The sequence below is a fragment of the Meleagris gallopavo genome, chromosome 1 (genome assembly GCF_905368555.1).
Source record: "Meleagris gallopavo chromosome 1, MGAL_WU_HG_1.1, whole genome shotgun sequence".
In the NCBI taxonomy this organism is placed as follows: Eukaryota; Metazoa; Chordata; class Aves; order Galliformes; family Phasianidae; genus Meleagris; species Meleagris gallopavo.
This window is the reverse complement of record NC_139404.1, coordinates 155,755,623-155,770,345: the sequence shown is the minus strand read 5'-3', so window position 1 is coordinate 155,770,345 and position 14,723 is coordinate 155,755,623. Positions and strand designations below refer to the sequence as shown.

Below are 14,723 nucleotides of genomic sequence, written 5' to 3'. Positions count from 1 at the left end.
TAGTGCCTGAGACACTAGAATGACTAGTGCTACCAAAACAAGGTGAATAGACAGAAAAGGAGTGCTTCATCAATCTGATGGACTGATTATCATAATGCAGCGCGGACTGTGAAAAAGCTCACTTGCAAGAAGTTCTATGAAGGTGTAGTAATCATGAAGGCAACCTTACACATATAATAATATGTATGTCATCATACATATAAATCCCTCCTCCCCGCTAGACACAGAACTGGGCCAAACCAGCCTGTAAACTGTTGACAATGTATTTTGTATCATATATTATGTATAATTGAAGTTTTTGTCATCATGGATAAAAGTATAACTGGTAAAAACAAAAAACAAAAACAACAACAACCAAAAACAAACAAAAACCTCGAAGTTAAAACATAAAAGAAAACAACTAAACCCTAAGTTTTGCTAACAATAAATTATCATGTTTATAAAATACTAGACTTTAATTTAAAAAAATAATGAGGCAGTAACTAGAGATTGCAAGTCTACTTATGTGAGTAAAAACAATGTAGTACTTCCAGAAAGGTATTAAATATAACACCTTTTTTTTTTTTTTTTTTTTTTTTTAATGTGAGGGACCTTTTTCTATATTTATTCTGAATAAGGAACATCCACAATGTTTAGCGAGTCAGTAGTATTGTATGTGTTATGGTAGGTCAAAGTGACTATGATTAATGTCTGTTTTTACAGGAAGTAATCAGTAAGTAATTAAGAGTAAATTATGAGTCATATTAAAGTTAACCTTTGTATATACTTCAATTTTTCCTTGAAGTTTCCTCTCTCTACTTGTCAGTAGAAAGCTGATATAACTTTAGACTCGCATTCATCTTTAAATGCTGTTCTTTTTTTAGTAGAAATTATGTCCTTTCCTCAGTTATGATATCAGCAACAATACTTACTCTCTACACACTGACCAATATTTATATGACTTTATATAAAAGACAAAATTAGGAAGTCCTATATAATACTAGTATGATAGCAGAAGAAAAACAGAAAACTGCAGAAACAGAAGCGTCAGAAAGGGTCTATATATAAAAATATATAGACATCTTAGAATATATATAACAATATATTTTCTTTTTGGTAGGCTTTTCAGAGTAACTCATGTATTCATAAGAATCTATTGGTACAGCAAAAGAACTGCGACACAATGAAACCAAAATGATTAATGAAGAGCTTCTTGTTGAATTACTCAGATAGGATTTTGCTATATTAATAATGATGTGGTAGCGCGTTTAGAACTGTGACTTTTCAAACAAACATAGAATCCTTAGAGTTGGAATAGACCTCTGAAGACCACCTAGTCCAATTGCCCTACAATGAACAGGGACATCCACAGCTACATCAGGTTGACCAGGACCTTATCCAGAAACAACACTAAGCTGGAAGGGAGTGTTGATCTGCCTGAAGGGAGAAAGGCACTACAGAGGGACCTGGAGAGACTGGATCAATAATCCAAGGTTAACTGCATGAGTTTCACTAGGGACAAGTGTTGGGTCCTGCATTTTGGTCACGGCAATCTCAGGCAACCCTACAGGCTTGGGGAGGAGTGGCTGGAAAGCTGTCTTGATGGAAAAAGACCTTGGTGTACTGATGGACAGTTGGCTGAATATGAGCCAGCAGTGTGCCTAGGTGGCCAAGAAGACCAATGGCATCATGGCTTGTATCAGGAATGGTGTGGTGAGCAGGACTAAGGAAGTAATCTTGCCCCTGTACTCAGCATTGGTGAGGCCTCACATCGAGTACTGTGTTCAGTTTTGGGCACCTCACTACAGAAAGGACATTGAGGTGCTGGAGTAGGTCCAAAGAAGGGTAACAAGGCTTGTGAAGGGACTGGAGAATATGCCCTACGAGGAGAGACTGAAGGAACTGGGACTGTTTAGTCTGGGGAAAAGGAGGCTGCAGTAAGCAGACCTTACTGCTCTCTTCCAATATCTGAAAGGTACTTACAACAAGAGTGCAGTTGGTCTCTTCTCACTGGTGACAGGTGACAGGATGAGGGGAAATGGCCTTAAGTTGTGCCAGGATAAGTTTAGGTTGGATATCAAGAAACACTTTGTTACAGAAGGGGTTGTTAAGCACTGGAATAGGCTCCCCAGGGAGGTGGTTGAGTCACCATCTCTGACTGTGTTTAAAATCCATTTAGATGTGGTGCTCAGGGACGTGAATTAGTGGAGGGTTGTTAAGAGTTAGGGTAGTATGGTTGCGGTTGGACTTGATCTTCAAGGTCTTTTCCAACCTGAGCAATTCTATGATTCTATGATTCTCTCCTTGAAAGACTCCAGGAATGGGACATTGACCAGATGTCTGGGCAACCAGTTCCTATACCTTATCACCCACACTGTAAAAGATTTTTTCCTCATATCTAATGTAAATCTACTCTCTTTGAGCTTTAATCCAATTCCCTTTGTTCTATCAACACAGACCTTAATAAAGAGTCTGTCCCCTTCTTTCCTGAAGCTCCCCTTTACATACTGAAAGGCTTCTATCATGTCACCTCATAGCCTTCTCTTCTCCAAGCTGAACAGCCCCAGCTCTCTCAGCCTGTCCTCATAGGAGAGGTGTTCCACTCCATGGATCATTTTTGTGGTCCACCTCTGGATGTGCTCCAACAGTTCTGTGTCATTTCTGTACTGAGGACTCCATATCTGGACACAGTACGCCAGGTGAGGTATCACCAACACAGAGTTGAGGGACAGGATTGCTTCTCTCAACCTGCAGATCACACTTCTTTTGATGCAGCCCAAGACATGGTTGGGTTTCTGGGCTAAGAGTGCACATTGCTGGCTCATGCCCAGCTTGCCATCCACCAGGATCCTCAAGTCCTTTTTGACAGGGCTGTGCTCAATCCTTTCATCACCCAGCTTGTATTGGTAGTGGATGTTGCCTTGACCCAGGTTCAAGTCCTTGCACTTGGATTTGTTGAACCTCATGACATTCACCTGGGCCCACTGCTCAAGTCTGTCCAAGTCTCTCTGGATGGTAAAACATCTTTTTGGTGTGTTGACCACACCCCACAGCTTCGTGTCAGCAAACTTGCTGAGGGCGCACTCAACCCCACTGTCAACATCACTGATGAAGATATTAAAGAGTGTCAGCCCCAGTACCAACCCCTGCGGGACACCACTCATCATCAGTCTCTATCCAGACATTGAGCCATTGATCAGCACTCTCTGAACTCAATCCTGCAGCCAGTTCTTCATCCACTAAACAGTCCACCCATCAACTCCACATCTTTCCAATTAGAGAAAATGTTGTGGGCCACCCTATTAAAGACCTTACTGAAGTCCAGATAGATAAGATCAGTGGTTCTTCCCTTGTCTGCTGATGCAGTGAATGTCATGAACTTACTACTCTTAATTAAAGAAAAACAAATACATTCAGGACAGAAACAGGTTGCTGATTTCAGCCTATGTTCTTAACCATCCTTATCGACAGCCTTACCTTCATCCACTAAGCGGGTCACATTGCCATAGAAAGAAGTCATAGAATCATAGAATGACCTGGGTTGAAAAGGATCTCAAAGATCATCGAGTTTCAACTGCCTTGCTGTGTGTAGGGTCGCCAACCACCAGACCAGGCTGCCCAGAGCCACATCCAGCCTGGCCTTGAATGCCTCCAGGGATGGGGCATCCACAACCTCCTTGGGCAACCTGTTCCAGTGCGTCACCAACCTGTGAGTGAAAAACTTCCACCTAATATCTAACCTAAACTTCCCGTTTGTCAAACAGGATCTACCATTCATGAACCCATGCTGACTGGACCTGATCCCCTGGCTGCCCTTTAATAGATCCACGATGGCTCCCAAGATTATCCTTTCCATAAACTACCCCGACACTGTGGTGAGACTGATAGGTCTGTAGCTACCAGGATCATTTTTCCGGCCCTTTTTGAAGATGGGCGTCACATTTGCCAGTCTCAAGCTGCCTGTCTTTCTTGAACTGAAGAACCCAGAACTGGATGCAGTACTCCAGATGTGGCCTCACTACGGCAGAGTACATGGGGAGGATCACCTCCCTCAACCTGCTGGCCACACTCTTTTTAATGCACTCCAGGATACTACTGGCCTTCTTAGCCACAAGGACACACTGCTGGCTCATGGTCAAGCCGTTGTTCAACAGGACACCCAGGTCCTTCTCTGCAGAGATCCTTTCCAGCAGGTCAGTCCTTAACCAGTACTGGTACATGCAGTTATTCCTCCCCATGTGGTCCAATATTCATTGTAAAAAACATTGCAAAAACAAAATGTGTATAGTGAAAACTGAAAATCAAACATAGGCATGAGAATATAATGTGATTGCAGCAAATATTTTTATCATTACACAGTCTTGTGTTTATTTTCTAAAATTAAGCAGGTAGAGGTAAATTAATTGGGGAAAAATGAATGGCAAAGGATAAACGTAGTAGCTGAGGTGGTTCGAAAAAGATGATCGTAGAAACAATTTTTTTTTTTTTTTTTTTGACAAAGCAGAAACAAGGACACACAGAAATACACAGAAGATAAAACTAAACAAGGAGAATAGGATGGTGACATTCCACTGTGACTACAGTGTTATAACATTATCTGAATTGACAAAGTTTACTGCTTTGTTTCTTAGCTGTATTTGATAACTAGGATGATTTCAGTTTATCCAGTCATTGGTGGGAAGAGATGCAGCTTCAGTGCAGGTGTCTGCAGTTTGAGGTACTTGCATAAGCTGCCAGAGTAGTCCTTGGAGACCTGGTGAAGTGTTGCCAATAGATTCTCTACAGCTATCCTTCAGAAATGTCAGCACCTGCTCTGGGATAAGAGTAACTGCTCTCTAGATTACAGCAGCTCTTGCTACATTCTATTGTCTACAGTAAAGATTAAGAGTATAGTTTAGATGTAGACATATCTAGTGTAATCACTAAACTTTAGGTGAACCATATTCTAGCATGGGTATCAGTCCTTATATCAATAGAGTAGGAGGGAAGAACCATATAGGTTCCAGCAACGCAGGGTATGGCAGTTCAAGATCTCAGGCAACAAGAACACTATTATGATCTACTTTCTACAGTAATCTAGATAAACAGCACTCAATTTTTTTAAATAACTTTAAATTATAGATACCTTGAAAAGGACAGTTGTAGGAGACAAGAGCTGTTTTCAATCTTTCACGCTTTCTTTGGCTTGCATGCATAACATTCTGTAAATCTTGTTTGAATACTTTTGTTTCCCTGTAACATTTTACTTAACTTTAAGAATCAAATTAAATGCTCCCAAAACACAAATTATAAGACAACATTTTACACAATAGCACTAACCAATACTGCTCCCCAGTGTAACTGTCTTAAAATTTTATTTCAGTATTGATAACTTCTCTCATTTGCACTTCTTACAGGTTTTCATTTTCTTGTTTGAAACAGACAGAGCAAGTGACCAAAAAAAAAAAAAAAAATTTTTTTTTTGCAAAGCCCTCTAAATGTCTACTCTCATGCCTTACTGCCTCCTCTAATGCAATAATAGTTGAACATTTCACCTGAAAAATTAGTAAGATATAAAGATGTATGTTCAAACTACATAATTCACAATAATAATTTTTAAAATACGCAAATTCCTGTGGTTTGATTAATTACTGGCCCCAGACCTATACATCCGTATATTGTACATAGCCATCTCACCTTCCCATATGTTCCTTTGCATGCTGTGCTATACACATTTTGTCATGTATAGCTCTTTTTTGCAATTGCCCCAGATTCCTGGGGGGGGGAAAAAAAACAAAAAAAAAAAAACAAAAAAACCCAATAAAACAGCAATAACAACAACAACAAAAAAACAAGTGAACTCATATACATTACTTTTTTTTTTTTTTAACAGAACTTTGGAGGGAAAAATACATATTAGATGAAAGAAAGATGCACATAAATAGTAAAAGATATAGTTGAGAGACAAAATGTGGTATAAAACATATGAGACCAAAAGATTGATTTGAATTGAAAGATTGTAGGTAGTCTGCAAAATGAACACATTCAAAGTCTTAAGCTTTGCTTAAATGGATAATAGAAGATTTTGTATTGACATATAACATGTCATAAAGAATAGCATAAGACAAAAAGCACAAAGCTCTTCACATTATCCTACCACATCTTTTTTTCCGCCCCCTAGATTGACGTTTGAATCACATCATGTCTCTGAAGTCTGGAACTTAAATGACTTATTCTAAAAATTACACTTCTATATCATTTATTTATTGATTTATTATTTCACAAAGCAATTTTGGATTCTCTTGAGGAGGGACAAGCATAAGTATTCTGAGAAGTTTAACTGTGCCAGACGAATGCACTTTACAGTGTTGTGTTGTTTTTTTTTCCTCAGAAGTGTGTTTTTTTATGTTCACTTTTAGGAGAGGAGGAGGAGATGAGGTTTAAGGATCATGAACAAAGATCAAAAGTCACCTACGACATCTCTGAATACTGCATTTTTTTGAACCTAATGAGGTTCAACAAGGACAAGTGCAAGGTGCTGTATTTGGGGCAGGGCAATCCCAGATACTTATAAAGACTGGAGAAAGAACTCCATGAGAGCAGTCCTGCAGAAAAGGACTTGGGAGTCCTGGCAGACAAGAAGCTAGATATGAGCCAGCAGCATGCACTTGCAGCCCAGAAGGCCAACTATATCCTGGGCTACATTAAAGAACTGGTAGGCCTGCAGGGAGGGGGAGGTGATTGTCCCCCTCTACTCAGCTCTTGTGAGGTCCCATCTGGAGTACTGCATCCAGCCCCCAGAAAAAGAAGGACGTGGAGCTCTTGGAGCAGGTCCAGAGGAGGGCCACGAAGATGATCAGAGGATTGGAGCACCTTCTTATGAGGAAAGGTTGAGGGAACTGGACTTGTTTAGCTTGGAGAAGAGAAGGTTCCGGGGACACCTACCTCATTGTGTCCTTCCAGTATGTGAAGGGAGTGTATAAGCAGAAGGGGGAACAACTGTTTATACATGAGTAGATAATGATAGGACAAGGGGGAATGATTTTAAACTAAGACAGGGGAGATTTAGGTTAGATATTAAGAGGAAGTTTTTCACACAAGAGAGTGGTGATGCACTGGAACAGGTTGCCCAAGGAGGTTGTGGATGTCCTATCCCTGGAGATATTCAAGGTCAGGCTGGAATCTGTATTGAATTATAGTTTATTCTTTCAGTTTTGGTTTATTAGACTGCCTTAAGATACTGGACATGAAGGTCTGCAGTAGCAGAACAAAAACAAATACATACACCACTCCAAAAGTAATGCCTCATCTATTTCCTTGGAAACTACAACCGATAAACATTTAACAAGTGTTGATGAATGTCAATGAGTGCCATTTGTCCCACAGAGGAATTCAGTAACACATCTTTGCTTCATTTGCACTTCAGTGTCAGGCACCAATTTGTTAGACTACCCCTCAGCTGCTATCTGTCACACAGCAACGAAGTGTAACAGAACATTGTCAGGAAGGTTCAACTCCTAATGACATACCACCATCATTTGCCCCTTTAATCATGGGCCAACGTAATAAAATAAGAGGTGTTACTTTCAGAGCAGCCTTCATACATAGAAAAATCGAGGATCTTACAATGAACATAGTAATTCATAGTAATTTACAGTAATTTCTCTTGCACAAACATATGGAGGCACAACTTCCAAGGGATAGAACACCTCCCCCATGAGGATGAGCTGAGAGAGCTGGGGATGTTAAGCCCGGAGAAGAGAAGGCATCATAAAGATGTGAAAGTGGCCTGTCACTACCTTAAAGGGGGCTATAAGAAAGAAGTAAACAGACTCTCTAGCAGGGTCTGTGGTGACAGACCAAGGGGAAATGGTTTCTAACTAAAAAAGTGGAGATTTAGGTATTGGGTATAATAAAGAGTTTTTTTGGTTTTGTTTTTACAATAAGGGTAGTGAAGCCCTGGAGAAGTTTCTGCCCAGTGAAATGGCAGAAACTCCATCCTTGAGGACATTCAAGGTCAGGATGAGCAAGCAATGTAGCTGTAGGTGTTGCTGTTCACTGCAGGGCAGTTGGACTAGATGACCTTTAAAGGTCCATTCCAACTCAAACATTTCTATGATTCTGTGATTTTTCAGATGGCTAGACTTCTAAAAAAGCATCAGTTATTTTAATTAGTAGTACTGAAAACAGATTATATGGAAAAGACAGGTGAAACAGAACTTAATATCTGTATGTATGACAAACATAGTATGGTTATACCATGCATGTGGCAAGACAAATGATAAGAAGTTAAGGATTTTGATTGATATTCTTGATATATTTCAACTTATTTTTTTACATAAATTCTTATGATCCATATGGTTAGTGGATAAAATTAGCAAAGTACATGACTGCACACTACAAAATTATATTTTTTTCCTTTAGTTATCATTTGTAAGCTTGTAAAATTAGGATGTAGCGTTAGTGAAACCTCTGCAATTTCAGCTACATACAAATGTGAGAATGGTGGCATATACGAATTGAAAATTGCCACAGACACTGAAATGGATGCCTAACCAATCAATTAAAAAAAAAAAAAACAAACGAAAAACAAACCTTGCAAAACAACCAAACAATAAAATACCACCTCTGTGTTCAATACAGATATTTTCTTAAGAAGGACTTTTTTCCTCACAGTTAGAATAATACCAGTATTTAAAACCATGAAGAAAGGTAGGAGAACTATATTTATCATTACAAGGATTTTCCTCCCCCCCTCACACTTTCTGCTGATTTTGCTATTATTAAAACTGTTGCTGATGCATAGTTGGTCCATTTTGCCCAAGATTTAAAGATGCTGCTATGATTAGGTGAAAAAATGATGACCTTGATCTAGTGATCTGCAACATTACATTGTGAGCTTAAAAGATAGTTACTCAAGTGGAATGAATGTGACCTAAGTAGGTTACTAATGCAGGTATCAAGGAGAATACCTCAGTAAAGAAAGAATTATACAGAAACAGAGCAACAATCACTGTTGGTCTCATTATTTTGACTGTAAGAAATGCCTTTAAGCACTTAAATAAATGACTTGTGTATAATAGTCCTTTTTTTTTTTTTTTTGATGAATGAATGAATGAATGAATGAATGAATGAATGAATGAATGAATGAATACATGTGTATAAGAATTTGCCAGAAAGTTACATGAGCAAATATCAAAAAACCTTTGGGAACATTCAATTATTTAATATGATATCTGTCAGTATTGTTAGTGAAGATATTAAAGGCCACCAGTCCCAGTACTGACCCCCAAGTGACATCACTCATCATTGATCTCCATTTGGACATTGAGTCACTGACCACTGTGTACTCTGTGGGTAAAAGCTTGCAACCAGCACCTCATCCACTGAAAACTCCAAAAAAATTCACATATTTCCAGTCTGGAGAGGATGTTACAAAGGCCTTACTGAAATCCACATAGATGACATCAGTGGCTCTTCCCTTGTCCGTGGATGTGGTCATGCTAGAAAGCCAACAGGTTGGTCAAGCAGAACTTGACCCTGATGAAACCATGCTAGTTGTCCCATATCACCTCCCTGTCTTCCATGTACCTTAGCACAGCTTTCAGGAGGATCTGCTCCATGATCTTCCCCACCACAGAGGCTGACAAGTTGATAACTTCCAGAGTCATCCTTTCTACTCTTCTTAAAAATTGATGCTACATTGTCACTAGGGATTTCAATTGACTGCCATGAATTTTCAAAGATTACTGAGAGTGGCTCAGTAATTACATCAGTCAATTCCCTCTGGACTCTGAGATGCAAGTATGCTAGACTACCTTTGCTCATCAACAGAAGCATGGGAGTTATGTGGGAGTATACTGGATACAGACACTAATATATCTAAATGTATTCTTCCATGGTCTACATATCATCATGTATAGTAAGGAATGTCTCTCAAAAGCAAAGTAAGGCAATATCTGAAATACTGCTTCAGCAGGGTAATTAATATTTCAGATTCATTTTCTGCACTATGTTGCTAACATCTTCCAGTTTTCAGCAGAGAATACTCATCTTAAATTTAGTGTTCCTAGGCACCCTTAAATAAGCTACAGTTAAAAATATAAGGTTCTTGCTCCTCCAGAGAATATTTTTGAATAGACAACTTAATGCAAGTGTTAAAAGACCAATGTAAGGATACTTAAAAATATGTGGATATAGCACTTAGGGACATAATAATAATAATTAAAAAAAAAAAAGGCTTCAATGATCTTATTTGTCATCCCTATCCCAAGGACTCAGTGCCAACTCTTGGTGAGACCTTGGAGACGGAACAGAGCACTACTACCTGCTGAAGCCAGGTTGGGTGTGGATGACGTGGCTCGTGGTGGCAGCTGCAGGGGCCAGTGGGGTCTCAGCATCAACTCCTGGAGTGTTTAGATACACAGAATCATTTAGTTGGAAAAGAGCACTAAGATCATCAGGTCCAACCATTAACCTAGCATTGTCTACCACTAAACCATGTTCCTAAGGACCAAATCTTGACATCTTTTAAATATTTCCAGGGATGTTGGCTAAGCTTCCCTGGAACCCTGTTCCAATCCTTCACAATCCTTTAAGTGAAGAAATATTTCCTATCTAATATCAAATCTAAAATGCTTTCTCCATATCGCTATGTACACAAAATGTCTCATGCATATTGTTTTATATATGTGATGGCAATATGGTTTGTAATAAATTACAAACCTGAAAAATGCTATAAGGTGCATACAAAATGCTATAAAACCATCTCAGCATCTCAGGCACACTTCTTAGAGAGAAGTATAATTAACTAAGAGGAAAACCTAGATGCTTTCATTATTTCTGCCTTAATTTTCAGTATTTCCAGTAGACTCCTAAAAGATTAAGAATGTCAGGAGGTTGGACAATACCTCTTTCAATATTTAAAACATGCCTATACGAGAATGAAAAATTTACAATTAAAATAAATGAGATTGAAGGAAAGTGTGCCGCAAAAACTCTTTATAAAAAGTGATGACAAAAACCAAAAAACACAACAAAAACAAAAGAGAAAAGAGCATTTTAGAAGTTCACTAGAGAAAAAGAGCAATTTCATGTAGTTATATTAAATATTATATAAAAAAGAAATAAAGCACATTTGATAAAACATTTTTAAAGAAAAAAGGATGAGAAGTGACTGAGAACTAATACAGAAAAAGGAAAAACATGCAACATAGGAATTTAAGCAGAAGTGACTGATGACTTCAAAATTTCACATTTCAAAAGCTTCACTTTTTCTTATTGCTGTAGGAAAAGTAATGATCTTTCCAGGCAGCCCTAAATAATCATGACAAAATCTCTAAGGTTGTTTGATATAGACTGATGATGCACTTCACATAATAACAAAGTAATTTTCCGGATATATTTTATATTTAATCACAAGACTAAAGAATAAATACACATTTAACAATCAGTAAATGAACTCTGTCTTCTGTTAATGAGATGTCATTTTCCTGAAAGAGTTTTTTTTGCGTAAGTAATTTTTCATTATTTCCTTGTATTTTATCCTTTTATTTACTTAAAGACTATGATTCAGCAAATGATAAAATAATCTAGGACTTTGACTCCCAAAAATATTATATACCAGTCTTCTGGGATCTTTTTTTTTCTGCTTTGTTTTTTTCAAAGGATATTCCTTTTCCTTAGTATTGACAGGTTGAAATATTTCAGTAGAGATCATTCATATTCTGTCATCAACATAACACTCTCCAATTGTCTATACAAATCTCCTCTAGCTGTCTAAATATATTCCTCCTATTGTAATTTTAAAATGCATTTCCTAAGATAGACTGTAAAGATTGTGTTCTACCACACAGCTTTTGCTCTGTTTGGGATTGCAAGACCAATGTCAGTGTTTTTGCATTCTCAGAAATTGACAAATGTAACTTCATGCGTTTATTCATTTATTTCAGCCTAACACTCTCCTTTTTATGTGCGTCTAGACATCTTTTGTCTACTACTAGATGAGTAAATCCTGCTAATTCAATTTACAGAAGTTAATGTGACTAAATGGATGGGTAAGGGGAACAGAGTATTATCAAACCACGTACCTGGAATCACACCTGCCTTAAACCTTCCTCTCGTTCTATTAATACAGCCCATATAAGAAACAATGAAACAGATTATAAGTGTCTTTTAAATCAAATGAATAAGTAAACAAAAATGGGTGAAAAGACATTTAAATGAGGTTTTCAGAAGTTGGGAATTAAAATTATAAAATGATCTAACCTTGCTCCATTTCATTCTATCCGGTTAGTACTATGCTACATTAACTTTTCATGTCAGGCATAATTCCAGTCACTGTCTGCTGGAGTTTAATTATCACTTCTTCTATGGAAAGGAGTATAATTATAGAAGAGATTGCAAAACAAACTTGCTTTAGCATGGTAGGTAACTTTTATGAAGTGGGCCACATAACCTTGAAATACTTTTGCAATACCAGCAGTTACCCACTGCTTTATATACAAACTCTTAAACTGATAATTTGCTTAGCTCATCTCCATCTTACACGTAACTGTTTTATATCTGGTAACAAACACCAAAAAGCATTAAAAACACACCACTGCAAGTAACAGTAATCCATGTCAGCATTTCTTTGGAGAAAGTTGTGGAGAAAGTACTAATTAATGAGGAAAAATAATGCAACATCTGCATCATCTCATGACCTGAAGACTGAGGTGCACTGTACTAATTCACAGTAGTTCTTCAACATGCAACCAGCACTCAGATTTCCTGAACTGATTCTGAGAATCAAGCCTCACAGTGCCCAAAACATAATCCTGGATATGGCAGCATCACATGGGATGAACTGAACAGATGCAAGCCAGTGCAACACGGCTGCAGAGTTATTAGGAACATGTTACATTAGCTGTAACACCCTCCTTTGCAGATGCAATCTGCTCTATCAGGCCCCTTCTCAAAGCAGTTTTTTATCTGTTGTAAATGTATATAAGCCCTAGTATATTTGTTTTAAGTCAGAGTTCATGTTGACAGAGCAACATCTATTGCATTGTTTTCTCACTGCAAGCTACAGAAACAAACTCATGCCTGATCTAGATCTCTAAAACTGACCACAAATCATCAATGGATGCTACACTTCCGCAGTATTTATAGGTATTTCTGTATTTGATTTACTATATGAACCAGAATAAGACTTATACGTTGAGCTGAAAGAAATACAGCTGCACCTAAATACAGCTGCAACTAAATAGTTTTTACAGGCATTCCCTGTATGTGAATGCTTATGCTGTTCACAGCCATTTGTCTTAAGAGAAAAACTGTTTCAACGAATTTTATGATGTGAAAGCATGCTTAGCATTTAGCTGCACAAACATTTATAAATGTTATAAGGATAAAAATAACCTGCAGCTACATTAAGAATATACAAGTATTGGTTCATTCCTCAAAAGTTTCCTATTTTCTCAATATTATTTTTTCCACACAGGCACATACAACTCTCCTGATGCTATAATTTCTCAAAACTTCTCTTTTGCAAATAATACTACCCTGACTATGCATCAAAACAACTTTAAGAACTAACCCTAAACATGGATCTGTGTGAAGACTTAATTTCATTGTATACTTTACAATATTTTATATTTTATTTATTCATTCATTCATTTATTTCAGAACATTCTTTTACAGTAGAACTCTGGCTTCTGAAAGTATATTCTTCAGTCTGAATATTCAAAGGAACTGTAGGATACTGTGGAATTGTTACTGAATTTCAAGACAAATAATGAAAACCTCCCCAAGAGTATAGGCTTACTAGACAGACAGCTTTTACCTCAAATATCTTACTTCAGTCAAAAAATCAGTGGACTAGCCTTCTTAATCATAACTGCTATGCCCACAAAAATAACTATAAAATATTTTATAACATTTCTATTACTTCTTACTTTTTTAAAAACAGTTAATAGCATAACTCAACCCCTCTTCAGGTGCTGAGAAAGTGGGAACCCAGTTAAAGCTTGTTGTCCAGTCTTTTCCTCTAACTGAGTAATAACTTTTTGCACCTGAGAAGTATGATTCACGCATAAGATTCACCTTAATTTCAATTGGGATAAAATTGTTTTCTTCAGAATATCTGGCATGGTGGTATGTTTTGGTTCTAGGAGAAAAATGCTGATAACATACCAACATTTATAGTTGTGGCTAAGCAACATTGTATAGAACCAAAGCCACTCTCAGCAAAGCCCTGTTCTCAGCCCTGCTTACCCTGCACAGCATCAAAACTGCTTCTGACAAGTTCTTTGCAATGCCAAGCAAAGTATTATTGGGAAAACCAATTTAAAAAAAAAAAAAAAAAAAAAAAAAAAAAGCTGACTCATCCAACTGTTAACAAGATCTCTGTCTGTAGAACATACCGTCTTTCCCAGGACCAGCCTTTAAGAAGGTTAACCCAAGAATGAGCCCAGCAAGGGTGGGTGGGGAGTGGGGGGAGAGGACCCAAGGTCCACTCCTTCTGGTCAGGTGGGAAGCAGAACTAAATTGTTTGAATTTATACTTCCTAGGTCAGTCACTCCCTTCACCAGGCGCTCAGTTGTTATTTCAGGCCATGACACAAGAGTTCCTCTACATGCCCAAGGAGATGTGAGGGAACAGAATTAGGACAGCTAAATTAAACTGGGCTATGGAGGTATTCTGTACCATATTAGATCATGCAGGAGTTTTGAAGGAGGTGGCAATTCATTTCACTCTCTTCAGCTGTTCAGGAGACTACTTGG

At 37.9% G+C, this 14,723-nt stretch overlaps 1 protein-coding gene and 1 long non-coding RNA gene across 7 annotated transcripts in view; one reads left to right on the top strand and one right to left on the bottom strand.

Moving 5' to 3' along the window:
- Nucleotides 1-14,723, bottom strand: part of KLHL1 (kelch like family member 1) — a 275,645-nt gene that overhangs the window by 43,723 nt on the left and 217,199 nt on the right. The window lies entirely within an intron of this gene.
- Nucleotides 1-14,723, top strand: part of LOC146545737 (uncharacterized) — a 38,094-nt gene that overhangs the window by 9,482 nt on the left and 13,889 nt on the right. The gene's annotated exons all lie outside the window — the stretch shown is intronic.